We start from the raw sequence: 21,076 nt of genomic DNA on the forward strand, positions 1-21,076 counted from the left end.
AACCACCGTGTCCATTCTGAGACTCCTATTAATACTGAATGCCGGTAAACTAAAGCGTTGCTCGAAGCTTCATCTGCAGTTAATGTCCACCACTTACTTCTATTATAAGCTTCCAGCCCCACTTTGAAGGGAGACGTCTGCCTTGTGCCACCTAAGATCTGAGCGGGAATTTGCAAGGCTGACCTTTTCCCGAAACTAAAACAACTTTTAGCAAATTTATAGTAATTGAAGCGAATCGAGCGCACAACCCTGTGCTTCCTGAGGAAGGTGTAGAACGACATTGCGGGTTAGCAGTAACTTATCTCTCCATCCTGTAGGGAGCAGAGTGATATACATCCACGACACGCACTGCAGAGCGCATTCATTCATCACCTGCATATAAATTCAGCTCACACTGAGCGAGAGCGCCTCTGCTCAACTTTATCCATAGATCAACGTCACAAAGGCTTTGACTGAGGCTCCCAGACTCTCCCTCACTACTTTTCCAAAGGGTTCCCACTGCTCCGATTGACGGACGCCTATGCCTTTGTTTGGTAAAAGTGATACATTTGTTGTTTTATGACTTCAACTCTGACTTTGCCCTCCAGCTTGGGCGACTTTTTAACAATTGTGACTTTGTTAACATAGCCCTGACACTGTAAATAAAGTAGCATACTTTTTTCCTATACAGACGAAATAGCATTTTTACTAAATTCAGCCCTCGTTGTTTGTAAAGTTAATAGTATAAAAAGAGCAGGATTTTTATCATGCAACACATTGGTGACATTTCACATTCTGATTTATGTGTGAAGGTGATCCAATCATTTAGCGGCATGGAGTGAAACATGACGTTGGGAGATTGAGATACATGTGGTCATTGTGATATATTTCATTCTCTAAGTAGGTTTACTGTCATTCTGTGTTACTGTGCCAACTTATCATCACATGATGCTCATCAAGAAAAAAAGTGCAGCTGTTTTCACGTGAAATAAAATAGACTAGGCTGTCAAAATGGGTCAAACTCAATGGCGGGACAGTTTACTGACCACCATTTCATATTGCTACTAAGCTGTTGTTCACCTTTGAGTATTACGGTTCACGGCCGTGGTCTGTCACACTGCTAACATCTGGACATCTGAACAGATGGGACTGAAATGATAATGGTATGTAAACTGGGCCATGGGGGAAAATTCATTTTCAAAAGCACTCCAGCAAAAGGCATTGCAACTGGACGAATCTAGTGATAGCTGGTTTGATTCAGATTAAATGCATAGCTGCATCTCAAGATTCATAAGCTAAACGTATAATATCCATTGCATACGTTTTTACCTTTGCACGAGGGCACTAACTTTTACAACCAGTCTGCTCTTATGCAGCTCTTGGCATGACCGGTCCTTTGATTTATTCTTTGCATTAAACGTTGGTACAGTGTGTGTCCTTGCAGAGGAATTTGTGGCACTTATCAAAGAGCAGGACATAAAATCGTGCTTCATACTGGCGAAAGATGCCATCAAGCACTAAAGAGCAGCAAAGGTACAGGTCATACCGTGTGTTCTGACTGACAGGAGATTGATGATGCTCCCTTTATGAGATCTTCTTTAGTCAGAAATCACAGAGTGTTTAGTGATTCACACTGACTCTGAATATAAAGGGAAAAGCTAAAGCATATCTCTTGGGGAATATATAACCTAACATGTCATAATGATGCATTGACTTCTACCAAAGATATTTCAATATATGACTAAAGCTATATGAAAAATTGTTGTCACTCTGGTAAGTTGTCTCAAGGACTATATATCAGTGACTACAAGGGTTTGAGTCAAACATCCAATTTCTCACAGCAGTGATTTTGTATGTTAAATTTAAAAACCTAGTTTGAAAGCCTTTACATATTTATAAACCAAGTTATATGTATACAAGGATTTAAATAAAACACTACAATGTGTTTTGGCAAAGACATTTGTTGTCATTTCAGTCTATAAAATGCTGTTCATGGTTTTCTCTGTCATATTATTTAACTGGCAATACTCCTGTGACCTACTGCAGGTCCCTTTACAGGGTGTATATAGGATGGGCGTATTTATACGATGTATATTTAAAATAACCAAAACATGTAAAAGTCCCAGTAATATCGAGAATGTCATGACTAACGTTACAAACTATGTGTGCGCAGCATACATAAAGTTACTTTCGCTGGACTAGCATAAAAAGTATGAACTAGCCTCGCCATATTTTGCAAAAGAGCAATATGCTTTATCTTGATTAACAGCTCAAGCAAACTGTACTTTTTTATGTCAAGCTGGCCTGTCGTTTTTTGTAAATGTCCATTTTTTCTGTGTATAGCTATTTCCAGATATATATATATATATATATATATATATATATATATATATATATATATATATATATATATATATATATATTTTTTTTTTTTTTTTTGCTTAGGACAGTTTGTCTGTCAACAGGACGCTTGCGCGCCACACCGCAGCACTCTGCCGAAGCGTTCGATAGCTACATAATATAACTTCAAATAGCCTATAGTTGAACAAATACGTACACAAAGTTCAAGTGAAGTATCTTTTGTCTTATACTTCCGATTTTACACTTGGTTCTCTTACATATACATACCCATATTACCATGCAACAATTGCCGGCAGTTTTTACGTCCTTAACTTTCGTACGTACACGTTGCACAGATTGTTAGTCGGTTCAAATCGTCTGACGCTCGTCTGAAGTGTCATATTTTAAATTAATATCACTGGTGTTGCTGGTCGTCTGTGCACATGACAGTTACAGGCAAGATTGGGGGGCTTCAGGACAACATAGCACACATGTATTTCATTTGCTGAGGATTATGCTTGTGACATCTAATCGTTCAGACTCAGATGAACTTGAGGTCTAGAAACAGCAGCACGTGAATCGTGTCATCGCTCAGTATTAACTTTTACATGTATTTTTCTGTTGCGTTTATTTTCTGTATTTTGCTGCTCATAAGTGATCATGTTTGAGCCTGCTGAGAGCACCACATTTACTTTCTTTGATTTGTAATTTTTTTTTATAGAGAAACTTATTATTTAATTGATTTTTATTTTATGCAGTTTTTTTTTAAGGAATGCATTAGAGGAATAAAGTATTTTAGGCTACAATTTGGACTTGTTTCTACGAACAAGCACAATGTTGCTGATGGTTATAGCCTTGTGCCTATCCTGTGCTAAAGGTAAGACATTCCTCTCATATCCGTCATTCCCTACTGTTGCACATATCTATATAAATTCTTTATACTTTAATACGATATCTTGCATCTGACTTTATTTCAGTTGTTTAGCCACAATTAGCCATGTCTTCTCATTTATCATGAATGATCTCAGTATTTTACTGTATGTAGACCTGTGGTGTTTGCATTAATATCACTTGTTTGCATATTTAAATTGTAAATAGTTAGTTTAACTTTATTGAAAGTAACTTTTTGTACATGCACTTAAGCAAGCATAATTAAAAATGCCTATATGGCTGTTGGTATTGTTTTGCATACAGAGTAAATACAGATTTCTTTGCAATTTGCTTGTATAATTACTTGCAGAATGCAAATGGCTGCTCGGTTATTACATAAAGTTGATTATTTAACTGTGGAATTAAAACTTTATCACAGTTGTTTTGAAGTCTACACTAAGGTTTTAATAGTGAAACTGAGAGGAGGGATTTTTCTCAAATCGTCTTGATTCACATTGAATAAAACCATACTTGGAAAGCTCCTAATTTGGAAATGATATGCTGTGGAATTTTTAGTAATGCCAAAAGCAGCAATTTAAAAATTAGAGTCTGACAAATAGGCTTGTCATCAGTGCAGAGGCTGAGTCCTAGTTTGAGCTGTGCAAACTCAGCCACGTTTGGCCTAATGTTCTTAGACACTGCACAGACAGTAGTCCATTTTTACCCTCGGGCTCAACCATTAACCTACTTTGAAACATCACTTTCACACATGCGATTCCTAGTCTGAAATGCAAATATTGTTTATTTGACTCCTACTGTATGCTTTTCTATGCAAGTCAATAGGACGCCAATAGGACAAATCATCACATTGATCAGCCTCCTGAAGCTTGATAGGCAGAGATAACTTGTGAAACAGACTGTAAATTAAAGCTCAAAAATAAAGTTTAAATGTATTTCTTTTTGACTGGGCTTTAACATCAATTAGATTTATATAGTATACCTAAAACATAATCAGTATGGTTTTTTAAACAGGCAGAAGTGAGGGATCGTTAATGAATTTATGCAGTGTTCTGTATAATAGAATTTTCGTTCCTCCCAATGATCTTCTCTAAGAACTATACAGGTTTATAATGCTTAGAATTAGAATGCACATTCTTTTTTAACTGAAAGTTGATCACCTTCAAGTGCCGTCCTGGGAGTTGTGTATAATGTACTTACAGCGGCTGCATAATACTATTCCAGGTACACAAATGCAATTAGATAAAACTGCCTTGCAAGCCCAAGACAATAAAATAGCAAAATCTTCACTTTGGTTACTTCTTTGTCACCCCTTACTCAGCACTTACTTTTGTATCACTAAACTACACTAAATCGGGTCTCTTTGAAAATTATTTGTCCTGTGACAGATGGGTATAACTAAACTCTACTTAGATTAAAATAAAATGTAGTGTCAAAAATCAGATGATTTGAAAACTTGAAAATGTAAAGAATAAACTATGAATTTTTTGTTGCCTTACTTGAAAAATTTTTTTTAGGAATAGCAATCACATTCACGTATCAGTATGACACATGGACTGGCATTTGACAAACTCCTCCAAAACGCACAGCATGTCAAGATCAACCTTCATCTTTTCAATGCTGCACTTTAGCAATCAGAAGGCAATGTAGCCCTTGCAGCCTGTCAGAAGGTAAAGGTTAAAGCATCTCTCCCAGATGAGTGATTTGACAAGCTGCTTGTCTGGACACACAGTACACCTGATCAGAGTGATGTTGACTATTTTTGCCTCCCCCTGCGTTGCTTTATTCCAAATCATCCTGCACCAAGAGGGGAAATGTTGTGTTTTGTGCTATTGAAGTAGCAAAAGATTTTGTGGGCTTGACATCTATGGAAATGTTTTCTGAAAAGATTATAGACTAGCACATTGGGGAGAGTTTCAAACGGCAACAGAATGATAGGTTTTTGCTGACAGGTTTAGACCAATCATTATTTTTTTCTACTCTGACTTTGAATGAGGAAGGAACGCCATCTAGCAAATGACTTCTCTGAAATACAGCTCTGCAATGTAGAAATAGCAAGAGCACTGAGGTATAGCTGTCTAGAACATACAAAACAGTTTTGATAGCATATTTACCAAGCATAATGTTCTGTGAAAGTAACCTTGCCTTTACAGTGTTTTTGAATGAAAGCTTTTATTAGTACAGATTCTTATAGAACAGTCACTCACAACTAGTGGGCTGTGATTCACAAATGCATTGGAGTTGGAGACTAATAATAAACTGCAACTAACCATTTAATAAAGCTTAATTAGAATAATAAAAAAGATGTGCTTTTAAATTTGCAAAAATAATATCCTATTTGCATTTTTTTTATATATATATATATATATGGCCTTAAATGTAACTCAACATGTGAATGTTTTTGTGCAGAACATTTTTGGCTGCTAAGAGCATAAAACATTGAAATGGTTTTGGATTGCTGAAATAAAACCAAAAATTGCACAGTGGGGTGTGTACTGGAAAATAGCATTGATACTCTCATAATCTCTCATACACTCTATAATGCTAATCTAATTTGATCTGTTGTGTCCTCAAGGAATGAAGGTTGTGGAGTTGTCTGATGACCCAAGATCCCTGTCCCCTCTCGCTGCTCCTCCAAGTGTGAACTATCAAATCATCAATGCAGACTTCCTCCTCCTCAGAGACACCAGTCAGGACGTAATGGACAACTCCAGCCTGCGGGCACAAAGGCAACCTTTCATCCTCACTGGACTCACTGGCCAGCCAGCCATCAATGTCAGCTATGGTCCCATGTCTTTGGAGCAGTCTATACCACTGCATATGATCCACACCGGCCCCAGGATCCGGCCGTTTATATTGGCCCGTCAAGTACGTTCTTCTACGCCAGCCTTGTATGTGTTGTTTTACGCAACCGGTAATAGAGACGATATGAGCGAGGGCCCGATGCAAAACATGCCAGGACAGAATGAAGGAGGGTACATTTGTCTTACAGCATATGCCTTCTGGGAATCCAGAGAGGTCAAGGACAGTTGCTCCATCTCTGCGGATGGTGGATTCTGCTTGGTGCACCTGAAACCTGAGCCAGCCTGGTTCAACCCCGGAGGTGGCAGGTCAAGCTGGGAGCAGAGAGGCGATCAAAGAGGAAATGTTGCTGAACTTTACTACCAGATCAGACCCAGTCCCAGCGGTCAGTGTGTCCCGCAAGAGAGCAAGATAAGAAGGGGTCCACAGCATAGTGACCTGGGACGACAGATCTATGGAACCTCCATGAAGAAGATTGGGACCGTAAATCTCCTGCGATCGCCTCCTGGAAACCCCACGTTTATGCGTTTACGCCTCGGAGGAGCCGTCATCATCCAGACGTCCTCGAAACCACTAAAGACCACAGACACTGCAACTTTCTATGTGTTCCTATCAAGCACATCACCAGTTGAACATTTCATACTCAGGTAGGTTGATTGTATGGTTGCTTATCTGCTAGTTTTGCTCACTTCAAAATCATTTGCTCACTTTAATGTTGTTCCAAACCTGATACACTTTTCTTTGTTTTGAACACAAAATAAAATATTTTGAGTAAAAGTCAATGGGGTCCAAAACAACATATTCCTCCATACGTTTAATGAGAGTATATGCATTTTAAAGTAAACAAGATTGCTACAAAATATGGCATAAATAAGTGTCTGGTAGATCTAACCTGGCTTTCGGGGCTATAATCATTTCACATGCTGCTATCTGGAAGTCTGCAAAAAATCTGTACGCATAATGCAGTGCTGAGAAATTGGATTTATTCTGTTCAGGATTATATGGTTTTCTCAGAAGGCACAACAAATGTCAACTGTTTTCCTGGAAGAGACTTTTGGTCAGGCCAAAATAAGATGAAGAGGAGGTGCGTTGGGGATTGAGATAACAGCGTCCCATTTGGAACAGAAGCATGGCATGGAGCCAACAGATGTGTCAACGCCCAAAAAGCTTAGTGCGAATTTAACAAGTACGACACTACAGTCATGCCACTTCATAGCCGAGAAATGTAACGGTCCCACTCAGGTATACAGATTACTGAAATGTAATAACGTTGTGCCGGCTCAATTCACTTTTCCAACTGGAGGAGTTTCAAAGGCACTCTTCCATAAATGGCAAAATAATGGGGAAATTATTTGGCAGCATTCATTTCTTAACATTGCATTGTTTGTGCGCCTTCTCTCCACATAAATAATGCATCAACTTAATGGAGCAAGAAAACAAATACCTAATAACTACTTGAGTCCTTTGGGCAGAAGTGAACATATTACAGCGAGAGCTCTATCGTACAAAAACACACAGTGCAATCAGTTTTTTCTAAGTCTCAATCCACAGCAATGGAGAAAGAACACATAAATGAGTGAAATTGGATTTATAGGCATGTTTTAGACTGAAGATATTGTTCTTTTTTTATATTGGCGCAGCTATTCTTTTTCTTAGAAGTTTGTTTGCGGTTGTTTTGAAAGCAAATGAAAATGTGGGGGAAAATTTGTCCATAAGAACCACTGAGGTAAATTATATTCTGATCCATTTAGTAAGCTAATATTCAAAAATCTAGAGTAGTTTAATTTGGTATTAATGGTATTTAAGGTGGGGAAAATAAAATTTATTTATTTATTCACTTTTTAGTGATTCCTAAAGCAATTTGACTCTCTTTGGACAATATAAATACACTGATTTAAGACTTTGATTTGTGCTGATTATTTTGGGAAGTTGAGGAACCCTGTTCGTGATCTGAGATATACATTTGACCGACAGCTGAGACCAATATGCCACCTGAGCCCCCGAAATCCACGTGGCCTTCCACTTGGCTCTGATAGGGTTTACTTTGCCCTCCGCCCCAGCTCAAATGGACATTCGCTTTCAGTGTTAGCAGTAAAGTGAGGTGAAGGCTGGTATCCCAAAGAGATTGATTTTATCCAGGGAAAAATCTCTGCCCCACTTCACTACTCTCTCCAAGATTGAGTCCAGACCCCTGAGGTTATGATAGATAATCCACACACTGATTGAAAATTAGTGAAGTCTTTAACCCTTCAGAGATCTGCTCTCTTTTCAACAGAACGTTATTTCAGCTTTTAGTTATAGTGCCCTGTGACTTATGCATATATATATATATATATATATATATATGTTGTTTTATTCTGCTGCATTACAGATTATTAATGTAAATTTATGTATTACAATATTATAGTAACATATTTTGTTGTTTTATTGATATATTTGGATAAATTTGGATAAACTATGATCTGTTTCAAATTCTATAATATTTATATTATTATTTTTTAAATTAATGAATAATATTAAAAATTCTGTTCTACTTGTTAACGGATTAAAGTACATGTATGTAAATAGAATTTTTTTGTATTATTCATACATTTGAATAGACACAAACAATTAATTTGCCAATATTAGAGTTCATATTTCATATGTTATACTACTTATTAGTGCTATGAATTCAATTTAATTCCATTCTATTCTTTACTATTTTCTATACTTAATCCTGCAAGCAGCACCATGCAGCTCCACATCAATATTCGTCCGTCTTTGATTTTGTGTCAGAGATTTATTCCATCAAGATCCTCATTATAGATTTGACTGAATTCTTTTGCCACTCATGCATACAGTGTTTCTTCCCCTGGCAGACCAAAACAGAACACACTCACAGTCTCTCTCTCTCTTTCTCTGTATTGCAATTTCTTTTTTCCGTCTCTTATTTTCCTCTCACGCTTTCATTGTTTCTCTTCATTTCCCTGGAATTAAAAATGTTTGGATTATCCAACTGAGGGTGTCATCTGTCTCAAAAAATTGCACGTCTGCTCTGAAGATGATGACGATACAAAATGGGTCAAGACAGACTCTGATCCCTCTCCCCTGAGTCCCAGGAGTTGATAGACAGTTGCTATCCCAGAGATCTACATGCGATATGAACTGATATAAGCCGTGATATTGTGTATAGTATTCTTTTCAGTACCAGATAATTTAAATAATAATTAAAATGCACATCTGCATGTGTCATTTAATGCACAGGCTCATTGTGCACATCGCTAATGAATCATTTGAGATATGCTGCATGAACCTCTGTTTTTGAGGCAGAATTGCAGCGTGTGGCGTGAAACAGAGAAAAAAAAAAGATGGATGAGGGGTCGCGGAAAGATAATGCAGTGTGTCACAATGCTGTCAGCCGTGCTCATTCTATTTCTCCCACCGTGACCTGTTTCCTCTCTGGCCGCGCTTCCCAAGACGCCTGACTCCAGCACATGTCTGCGAGAATCTCACGTGGCAAGATTCCACGGTCTCTAAGTCCCATCAGTGGAGAGAAGGGACCGACGAACTGTCTGGCTGGTGGATAAATCCGAGAGATATGGGAGGGGGAAAAAAGAGGAGAAAAGAAGCATTTGGCTCTGTCTTTAAACTGAATGGTGGACATGTGGTTATGTTGGCCCAAGCCAAAGGAGACAGAGAGATTAAATTCACCAGCGCAGCATACTCGTTCTACACCCTTGATAAATACAACATTGTTAAATGTCCAATCGCTCTTTCTGCAATAGAGATTGAGCCAAGATTTAAAACTGGCAAGTGAAACAGGGAATTGAGAGCCGTGCCGACTGACCTCAACCCATGGTTAGCAGGTCCTATGAGCAGGATTTAAAAGCTGTCAATTATATCTCCTTCTACTGCCATTAGCAAGTTTGTACATGTTGTTTGTTTGTTTTTTTATTTATTTATTTTTTAGAAATGTGGCCCATGAGTCAGGTTGAATGGAAAGGGATGTCAGCGCAGATGGGCTTGAGATGTGTTTGTTGATTTTCTGTCCATCAGAGAGGACAGGTGAACGTTTTCAACTCAACCTTTAGATGTGCAGGTCAGCGTCTTTAACATAGATGCCCTCTAGCAAACATTCAGTTAGCTCTGGACATGTTCATTGTATCATACATGGATTTTTACTGTTTGTGTGATTTTCCTTTCAGAATTGCCCAAAGGCAGTCATACAGTAAACACTGTGCTTCGTGCTTAAGATTTTACATGTCCATTAGCCTGTGATTAAACTACTTTTCATCTGTTTTCTTTGACTTTTATTGTTATTCAATGGACTATTATCAAGTCTAGTCCAGTTTGAACAGTAGATCATTCTGGGCAAGAAACACCAACTTGGAGCAATGTTTTGTTTGTGATGCATGAGAAACAGTCTATCACAGTTTGAGGTAAACCAATGTGGGTACAATTTGTGCTAATGCCCTTTTAAAAATAAAGGTGCTTCACGATGCCATAGAAGAACCTTTTTATCTAAATGGTTCGATAAAAACCTGTAACATCTGACAAACCTTTTTGTTTCACAAAGGGTGAGATGGTTCTTTGTAGAACCAAAAATGGTTCTTCTGTGGTTTAATCTGAATTTTTTTCCATGTTGTTTTATAAATATAATTCAAAACGTGAAGCCAAATATACAGTTCTTCTGGTGTATATTGAGATTGTGTGTTAATTTGCACATCATATTTTTAAAATTATGTTATCCAAATTGGGTTGTTTTGTCGCAAGTGTCAGTAAGATTTTTTAAGATATTAAATTTGTTCAGCAATGATGCATTGAATGAAAGGTGACATTTAGTAAAGGCATTTAAAATGTTACAAAAAGACTTGTCCTTCAAGAACAAAATGCTGTTAATAGTCAAATGCCCTTGAACTTTTTTTAATTAAAGAATTCAGAAAAAATTGCTGTGAACACTGAACATTGATAATGATGAAGAATGTAGATAAAGAATGAGCACCAATTCAGCATATTACAATCATTTGTGAAGGATCATGTCACACAGAAGACTGGACTAAACTCTGCTGGAAATTACTTTTTAAAAATATATTAACATAGAAAACAGTTATTTTAAATTGAGCTTTTTCCACAATATTTTACAGTATTTTTGGAATAAATGCAACCTTGCTTAACCTAAGAGACTTCTTACTGTTTAACTACTTACTTTAAATTAATTACTTCTTATTTTAAATGGTTGTGTATATTAACGGTTCGTAGGTAAATCCAACAAGCACCAGCCAATAAGATCGCAACTGTCCATTTCAGCCAGGTGTTGTCATGTTTGTATTCAGTGTGCTTCAGGCAGTCAGTCAGCAGACTGTAGGCGTCCACCTGAGGCTGAGACCTTTCCACTGATGTCATCTGTCTGTTGGTTTGTTCCTTCCCACAGAGCCACATCAAGAAAAGGCATGTCATTCAGCACAGCCAGACCCAGTGATGCAAGCCTGTGGGACATCACTCTGGAACCTGGGAGAGAAGTGACGCCCAAACCATCTCTGTGACCTGCCAGAAGAAAAGCACGTTCACTAGCAAAAGGCAAGCCATTGCTGCATCATTTCATTGTTCTTAGAAACCACTGAACCGCACTCTCCTAGTTCACGTTTCATTGCTAAAAAGCTTTTTTTTGCCCTTGCACATCACCAGATGTGGTCTGTTTCCTCTGAAACCATGAGAATTTAGTGACAGATTGCAAAATTATTTTTTGACAGAGAAAAAAACAACCTTCTAATTTCTCCCCCTCATTGTTCAGGTACTAACAGATGTTCAGACAACCTGTTCGCCTTTTGCAGGATGGTATTTTGAATGAAAATGAAAGACCATCTTTTTCTGGTTAAAAGGGTGCAGGTTAACCACATTTACCCTGAACAGACACTTATTAAGCACAGAAAGCAGCTTCAGAGAAAAACTCGACACTTTTTGATTTCATGATTAATGGCACAAATCAATTCCATAACGCTAGGTATTCATGTGGAAAGCGACTGAAAATAACTTCATAAAAACGTGATATCTTTCCATCACCTCAGCTGCTATCCACAGAAAACATACAACTCCACTTTTATTAAGAAGAATGAGCTCTGGGTTCATATTACCTATGTGCATCTTGGCTTGGTTTTCATGTAAAGAGTTTTGAGTGTTTCTGGATCCAATTCAAATGTGTCTCCAAAACTGTGAGAATCTTGTTAATAAGAGCCTCCATCTGGGTGTCATATTTCTTTTAGTCTCATCGGCTCTTGTTCAGTGTCCATGGCAATGGCTTCTCATTATCGCAGAGTATAATGTATCACGCGCTACTATATTATAGTAAATAATGTATATGCTATAGTTCTAGCAGCTTGTAGCATACTCATACGTTTTTGCATTTATAGGAAGTAGAAGAAATATTGATTAATTCTTCCATTGGATTATTACATTCAAATTGAAGATTTGTAGCTTTTTGTTCCATGTATTTTACCCTGAAGTCAACTATTGTCAAATACACTAGATGACTTCAGAGTTAAAATACACAGAAGCTGGCATATTAATTAAAAAACAGATATGCTTTTCAAGAGTTTGTTGATGATCTTTTTTTTTCAAATGTTTTTAAAATAACACTTATTTTCAACCTGGCAATTATTTGATCTTTATTGTATTAAAATAAATTTTAGCAAAATTACTCCAGTCTTCAGTGTCACCTGATCTTTCAAAATGCATTATAAAATGCTTATTTGGTGAAACATTTCTTTTTGTTCTTTTCTTATTATCGAAAACGTGTTGAAAACGCTGCTGCGTAGTATTTTTTGGAAACCATGATTCTTTTTTTTAAGGATTCTTTGACAAATATACATTTCAAAAAGAATGATAAATGTCTTTACTGTCTTTTGATCAAAGTAATGTATCCATGCTGAATAAAATTAATTTCTTAAAAATCTTTTAAAGCCAAAACTTTTAAATAGTAATGAAGTAAAATTATTGATGACCCATCTTGCACATCAAATACTCCTAAAATGAGAAACCACTTAATGCCACCTGTTTCTAACTAGTTTTAGCAAGTAGCAAATCATGGCTGAGATGTAAACTAAAGGCCACTGGCTATTTTTAAAAGGACAAGCCCTTGCCTTAACTACTTCTTCACAACAGAAAATCAGTACGGTATTGAGTTATTTCATTTGTTCACTGAATCATGTTAAGACAGTGATTAAATTGTCTTTTACGCTGAATTGAATTTTTCAAACTATAATAGCTCAACACCGAGGGCTGTCACCAGCTGCCATTCAGCAAGCGTATCTTCCCCTTGAGTACTTCTCTGCTCCCTTCTTTCCGTGTTTTACAGCGACGACCCACTTATCTTTAATCATCCTCAGTGCATCAGTGTGTTAGACCAGCTTAAAGACCAGCACGTTCCACAAGATTAGAGCAGAGATCTCCACATTAACCAGTGAAGAGCCAAACCGAGAGGTTAACACAGTGCTGGGAAGCACTTAGCACAGCGCAGCGATGATGGGTCATGACTCCCTTGATTTTCACCCCTTATCCTTTAACAATGGTCTTGAAAGAAAAAAAACAGATTGCATCATTTAAGACTATATCGTATAGAGATTTGCAGAGTTTTGAATCAAATCTCTAAGGATCTGTCCACTTTGGGAAAGCTTTTTCTATAGCACATACACTAAATTTTCTGATGCTTTCAAAGCTTCCTTTTATGTGAGAGCTTCAGCATGTCAGATACAAATGCATGAACCGTAAGAAGCTGCATAAAAGTTTGATTTCTGTTATATAAAAGCACTTTATCAAAGCAAGTTCCAGCTGAACGGTGCGGTGTGAGCTAAATCATGTTCCTGCGATGAACTTGTTATGCTCATTAGAATGCTGAGTGTTTTAATGCTACTGAAGTGGATGAGAAGCTCCATCTCTCCTGATAGCTGATTGTGCTAACATTATTAAGATTCTGCACTGTCCTCTTTGGCTCTGTATGTCTCTTTTGACCCAGAAAATGAATTTATGTCACTTGTTGCAAAGATCGGGATGTGACTGTGTCCCGATGTTGTGTTTACAGAGGTCTGCTGGAGGTCTTGCAGCTGGACTTTGAAACGGAGGAGCAGAGTGATCAGTTAGAGAGCCAGATGATCACGTGGCGACTAGAGCTGCCTGGAAACATGATCCGGGATGAAGGAACCATGAGGATTTACACCATTCAGAGAGACTATGTGGGAATAGCACCACTGATCACGGTTTGTTTTTAGTTTGGAACTATTTTCTTTGTGTTATGATCACATGGGACAATTCTTCTCAAACTAAAGTTTACCCAAAATGCTTACTATATGCCATTATTGCTTGAAATGTAAAATGAAAAAAAATATATATTTTTGTGTCAAGCAAACTATAATAGCAGCATCATTTGGAATGACGCGAGGGTAAATAAATGACAGAATTCTTTTGCCCTTTAACTTTTGTAAGGTTTTCGTGAGGTCACATTTTATAAGGGCGTCTGTGAAGCATGGACATTTCAAAATGAAATCACGTCGGTGTGACAAGTATTTGTCATGCTTTGTGTAAAATCATTTGACTATAAAGCCATTGACAGCCCTTATACATGATTTATGTGTCTTTGTTCTGTCTGTGTGTTTTTGTGACTGTGTATATGTGTATTAATTGTCCAGAGGCGCAGTACCAATTCTTTAAGCCCTCTGATCTCTTCCTACTGTCCATTACTATTGGTCAAACCGCTGAAGAATTTGCCCTGGCATTCATTTTATAAGGACACCCACGTAATTCCCGAAGCCATCCACATGCATCCCTTTAGTACAAGTTCACTGGCAGCCATTAAAATGTAATAATGCATCTTTTTATCACGTAACTGTTTAAGACAAATAAAGCAGAAAGAGATTGTGACAATTCATTGATATAAAGCGTCCATTATAAGCTAGCTGCCAGATTTGTTTACTGAAACAGTCTATTTCACAGCATGACCCTGTCCCTGAAATAACACCGGTATAAGAGTGTGGGATTTTGCCGGTAACTTTTTAAATCACAGTCAGCATCTGTTGTGTTGCATTTGGAGGATGCTCGTGGACATCTGTTGGGTCTAGATGTTAAATCTACGCTCAAACCTAATCATCCTAGCGTGTTCGTCATCACAGCGGCACACTGTAAGATAATCATTAGGGTATTAAACTCAGACAGAGAGAGTCTGATCCACGATTGTTGCCTTGACATTTTTGACCTGGTTAAGCTTTTACTCACCACCAAATTGAGATACTTCACAGGGGCTTATTAGATGAAGAGAATGCTTGTTCTAAGTATTAGCCCACTTTGTTTACAGTGAGTCATGTTTCTTCCATATGTACATACCTCTGTGTTAATTAGAGATGGGACACTATGAGATGCATAAGTATGATAGAATAGTTTTTTGATTTTTAATTGATATTTTCAGTGAGGATACTTTAATTAGTGTGCTGTTTGTTTGCACAGTAAAACACTCTAAAAAATTCTATTTCAATTAATCTCCTTTAAAGCACCACCACTACAGTTAAAGAGTGTTGTGATTGTTGTAGTCAAAACCCAACAAGGATTGTTTTTGCGGTCTAATCTGCAAACATTTGCTTGGACCAAGAGAAAAAAAAACTACTAGAAATATCAACATTTTCAAAAAATGTTTTCTTTATAAAATTTGGTTCATAAATTTGTCATAAGCACTTTTGTTGGAAAAACACTTGGGTCATATGTTACCCTGGACCTATTTTTTTTTTTTTTTCAAACTGAGCTAAATAAATAAGCTGTATGATTGCTGTATGATTTCTTAGGATAAGACAATGTTTGGCAGAGATATAGAGAAATTTGGTAGAAATATAACTATTTGAAAATCTGGAAACTTACGGGGTGCAAATATAAAAAATGTGTTCAAAATACTGAGAAAATTAGATTTAAAGTTATCCAAATAAAGTTATTAGCAAAGCATAATACTAATCGAAATCGTGTTTATATATTTATGTGTGCAAAATTGCAAAATATCTTAATGGAACCTAGTCTTTACTTAATATGATAATGATATCTGGCATAAAAGGAAAATCTATAAATTTGACCCGTACAATATGTAGTGTTGGCTGTTGCTACAAATATACATATTTGATTTGGTATCACATAGGACTTTAAACATTACTGATTGGTATGTGTTTTTCATCAGATTCCTATAGATTTTGAGTCATATTTTTGCAAATTCATCAACACCATATATGTTAAGCAGTTAGATCACACTATCTGTAAAATTCAGGGGAATATTCAGCAAAAATGTAGAATACGATTCAATTTAAAACTCTTATCCTTTTGTCTGGGCATGTCAATTTTGAAAATGTAGTTTTGCACATCTTGTGCTAAATGAGTGTTGTTTGTTGTGCTCTTTTTTCAGGATACGGAGCTCCTCAACACGGCTGTGCTGACTGGTAAGAGGGTTTCTGTGCCTGTGAAAGTTTTGGGAGTTGAGGCTGATGGCTCCATCACAGACATCACTAACTCGTCTCGCTGCAGGTCTTCAGACCAGGATGTCCTGAAGGTAATGCATGTCAAGGTCAAGCCACTTTTGACAGCTTCAGCAATCTCACACTCTGTGTGCTTCCTATTAGCTGCCTTACTTGGCTTCTGAATGACTTGTCTATCAGAACTGGAGAGAGGGGTCAGGGAATTCGGCTTAGATGACCACCATATCCTATCTCCTCACCTAGAAAGAGAAAAACAGAGGAGGGAGACAGACGTTGACTCATAAGCCTTCATTGAACTTGTGTTTTTTACCCAAAGCACACCTGTCTTTTTCCCCCGTGTGTTATGAAGAGCTTGAGCCCTTTGTTATTACTGGATTGTTCTCTGGGGCAGTGCTTCTGAACTGGATTTGCCCCAGGACCAAAATCCTATATCAGACACAGTAATCAAAAATGTGCTTAAAATCAAATTAATTTATTCACATAAACCGCCCAGCAATATGCAGAATTATTAACAATGACATACGCTGAATAGGATAGTTTAACTAAATATCTCTTTTCATGGTTCAGTGCTCTCAGTAAGAAATAATTCACAGCACAAACATTTTTTGTAAACAAACACATAATGTATTCTCTTTGACCTTGTGCGAATGAGTTTGAACGGACCTTTGAGGTCAGTTACAAAATATATCAAAAATTATTTTCCCTTTCTTTCTTTTTTAAAAGTTGATAAGCCTACTTATTTTGCTATATTAAATACGCACATTTATATAATTTGATTATTTGAATTTTGCATCGACCCTGTCAGAACAGATCTTGCCAGTCGAGAGCCACTGCAATAGCCCTCAATGAGCTTGTTTGGACCTCATGCTTTGATAACGGTCTTCTTTTTGGATGCATATCACTGTGAGTACCTGAAGATATAAAGATCTCCAGCCCTCCTGAGCTTGTCTTTTCCAGGTTAAGCCTTAAAACATAAATGGAGGGACTCATTAACTTATTTGGTGGTAAATAACACACAAGGGATGATTGAACTACTGCACACAAACCCCAAGTACTGCCATGTGTCTTTCTTACACACAGACACCTTAACTCACACAACAATGAATCACTTTGAAAATAAAGGTGGAAGTGCATAAGTCTCTCTTTTTTGTTGTGAATAGATTTTTAGTTTAGACCATGCGCTCTGTGGTTTCTAAATTAGTCTTCGGAGTACTGGGGGTGAATGAAACATCGATGCAACAGTGCCCATAGATTTTCCTAATGGGATAGAACAATGTACAGTACACAGGGCTCATTATCCTCCCACCACCCTGACACTCATATCATAAAACATTTTTATATTATCTATTTATATTTATTATATTTTAGCAGAAATTTATATCCAAATCCATGGAAAATGTCCCTCCACAATTCAATTATCCAGTAACATAAGACTAATAAGATTAATATTTAGAGATTTAGGTGTCACAAGACATGAAAGAGACTAGATTTTTGAGAAACAGTAAATGCGGTGAAGATCTAGGAAGTGATTTTGTGTTTGATGTGGAACCAACATTCACTCACAAACTGCAGAAATTGTGATGGAACGTAGACCTGCCACAACGAATGAGGCACACTACACTGCCCTTTCACTTACAGGTGTCTGAGAGGTGTGATTCTGTGTATGTTAACGGCAAGGAGACGCGTGGAAGGGTGAGGATGATGGTGAATCTTCACCTACAGCTACCTGAGCACACAGCTGGAGGTGAGCGTGTGGGATGCCTCCGAGTCCCCTTGTATATGGAGATATCTGATTCAGAGCTCAGTCAGATCAAAAGCCTGGAGAGTTCCTGTCACAGGAAACAAAAAGTAAGTGACAAGTGTATTTCCTGTTGACACGCAGCCCCATTAAGCCCCATTAAGTTGTTGGTATAATAATAATCATTTTGCACTTTAAAAAGAAATTTATATGAACAGTGGAAAATATTATTATATAAGCAATATTTAAATTGCCGTTATATCAGTGAGTTTGAGTGTAAAAAATACTAATACACTAATAATAATACTTTTAATTACTAATTGAGATTTATTAGTATTTCAGCCTTAGGAAGTAGATTTACTTTCAATTCTCTGTAATAATACAAACATAGATATATCATGAGTATAATCCGTACTAAATTATCTCACATATTTAAATCATAAACCTGCTTTTACAAATTAATCCATATTTACTGTATAAAGAAATGTATATGGTTTATTGTCTTAAATTTGAAAGATGTTTGACATTTATTGTTGTTAATAAATATTTTAAATGCGCTATTTATGTTGTTGAATTTTGATTTCTTGGAAGTGTGGTTTGAAATGTGATTTTTTTTTCTAGTTTCTTTATTTTTAGCTCTCAATCTAGTTCTCAGAACGTTCATATTTGATGTTCCACCTCATATGAACCCTTTTCCACTTTAAAACTGCTCCATATCAGTTTTTATTACATTGCAGAGACTTTATTTTCAAGGCAGAGATGAGAGACATTATTATAAATAATAAACAATGAATCTTATTATAAAAATAAGTGATTTATTTTCGTTCATGTTTTTTATTATTAACATTAACTTTTTGCCATGTTCTTGAGCATGTTTTAATGCATAATTTATATTGCGAATTGTACTTAATTTTGAATCTTGTATTCCACTGTGAATTTTTATTTTCTCATTTTATTTTTATTTTTAGCTCCTCTAACTAGCTCAGAACTTCTATTTTTGATGTTCCACTCATATAGACTTTTTACACTTTAAAACCGCCTCCAAAGTGTTCTTTGTTAGAATAGGAGAATGTGTTCCCACAGAGAATACCCCAGTGGTTTTTTATGACATTGCAGAGACTTTCATTACAAGGTAGAGATGAGAGATGCTGAGTATAGTCAAATAGCAGATAGCAGAAAAAAAGATATATATATATATATATATATATATATATATATATATATATATATATATATATATATATATATATATATATATATATATATATATTGAGAACAGGAGAGTGAGGAAAAGAGTTGTTCATCTTCTCTTCTCTGCATGTTTCTCAGAGTGAGCTGGGACACAGAGGAAAGAGGATGAGAGGAAGGGTCGAGGCACACATGCTGCAGTATCAGCACAGTTTGATTCGGAGTGCTTACGGTCTTCACGCAGAATCGCCAGATCCAAGCAGCCCGCGTCTCCTGCATACTTCCTTGGCTCTGATTGGCGGGTAGATGTGACACGGCTGGTTCGCTACTTTCTGAGAGTCGAGGATACAAGCGTTGCTCACGCCTGCAGAGCAGGAACCGCGCTGACAGGCAAGGCTGTGGGAGTCACCACCGTGCAGGTAATGGTGATAATGACAGAGCCACCCGCGGCTGTCAGCTTTGCACAATTCTCATTATTCATTAAGACAACAAAGTTTAGTGTTGGATTTAGTTAATATCAGTGATGATACAGACAGCACTTGAGATGGATTGCTCGTTTTTTTTTTTTTTTTGAAAATTGGAAGACAAGTAAATTAAAAATGATGCCATGCTGGGCTTGGTTTGTGTTGTTCAGGTGATGTCTCCGTTGTCAAACTACGGTTCTGGCTGAGAGAGGATGATCCGAGTTCTGGATGATAAAGTCAGTATTACAGAGCTGGGTGTGCAGCTGGTCTCTGGCCTTTCCCTGAACCTGCAGCTCAGCCCAGGAAACAACAGGCCATCATTGCCAAGACAACCACACAGGAGATCATACACTACCCCAAGCAGGTAATTCATGTTGTTACATGGGCCGTCAGACTAATTAAACGAATTATGAGCTAGTTCATTAAAGCAAAAAATAACTACATAGAGACAAGAGACAGGAAATACTTTTAATAATTAAAAAATAAAAAAACAATTTAATGATGAAAGGTACTAAATTAAAGTTACATTAACATTAAATGTAATCTGTAAATCTGTAAAATATGTTATCCGTTAAGATGACTTAGTATTTTTATACTTTTAATTCTAATATTTTATTTAATACTTAAAAAATTTATTTCAAGCTTTTAATAATTAAAAAATATGTTTTAAGTCTTTTGACTGTTCTAAATTAATACTCAAATTAATGTTAATATTTTAATGTGACATTCATACTAGCTAATAAAATACGTAATTCATTACATTGATTTAGTATTATTAATTTAATACTTTATTATTTAATTTAAGAAGAAAAAAAATATATATAATGATAATTATATTATAATAAAATAATTATTATTATTTTGAATGGGTTAAAAGGTACTAAATAAATGTTGCATTAACATTAAACATAGATGAATGCATCATCCATCCAGGTGCTTAAAAAAAATGTTGTGTCTAGTATAGTACCATTAATCACTATCTTTGCATACTTTTGACCATCTAAGTGTAGGAAGAGTATGTACAACAATACAACTATCACTCCTAAATTCGCTATATAACTGCACCTGTTCCAGTGCCAGGTCTGGAGTGACATAACACGATCCGATCAATATCAAACTATTAATTGTACTCAGAGAGCCTCATTAAAGTCTCTTGATGGAGCTTTTACCAACAGAGCTCCTGAGCAATGCATAATGTATTTCAC

General features: G+C 36.6%; 1 pseudogene; it reads left to right on the forward strand.

Annotated features, from left to right (window-relative positions):
* Positions 1–3,153: 3,153 nt before the first annotated feature.
* LOC122326955 overlaps positions 3,154–21,076 on the forward strand; it is a 28,755-nt pseudogene continuing 10,832 nt past the window's right edge.

This window comes from Puntigrus tetrazona, chromosome 21, assembly GCF_018831695.1.
Source record: "Puntigrus tetrazona isolate hp1 chromosome 21, ASM1883169v1, whole genome shotgun sequence".
Lineage (NCBI taxonomy): Eukaryota > Metazoa > Chordata > Actinopteri > Cypriniformes > Cyprinidae > Puntigrus > Puntigrus tetrazona.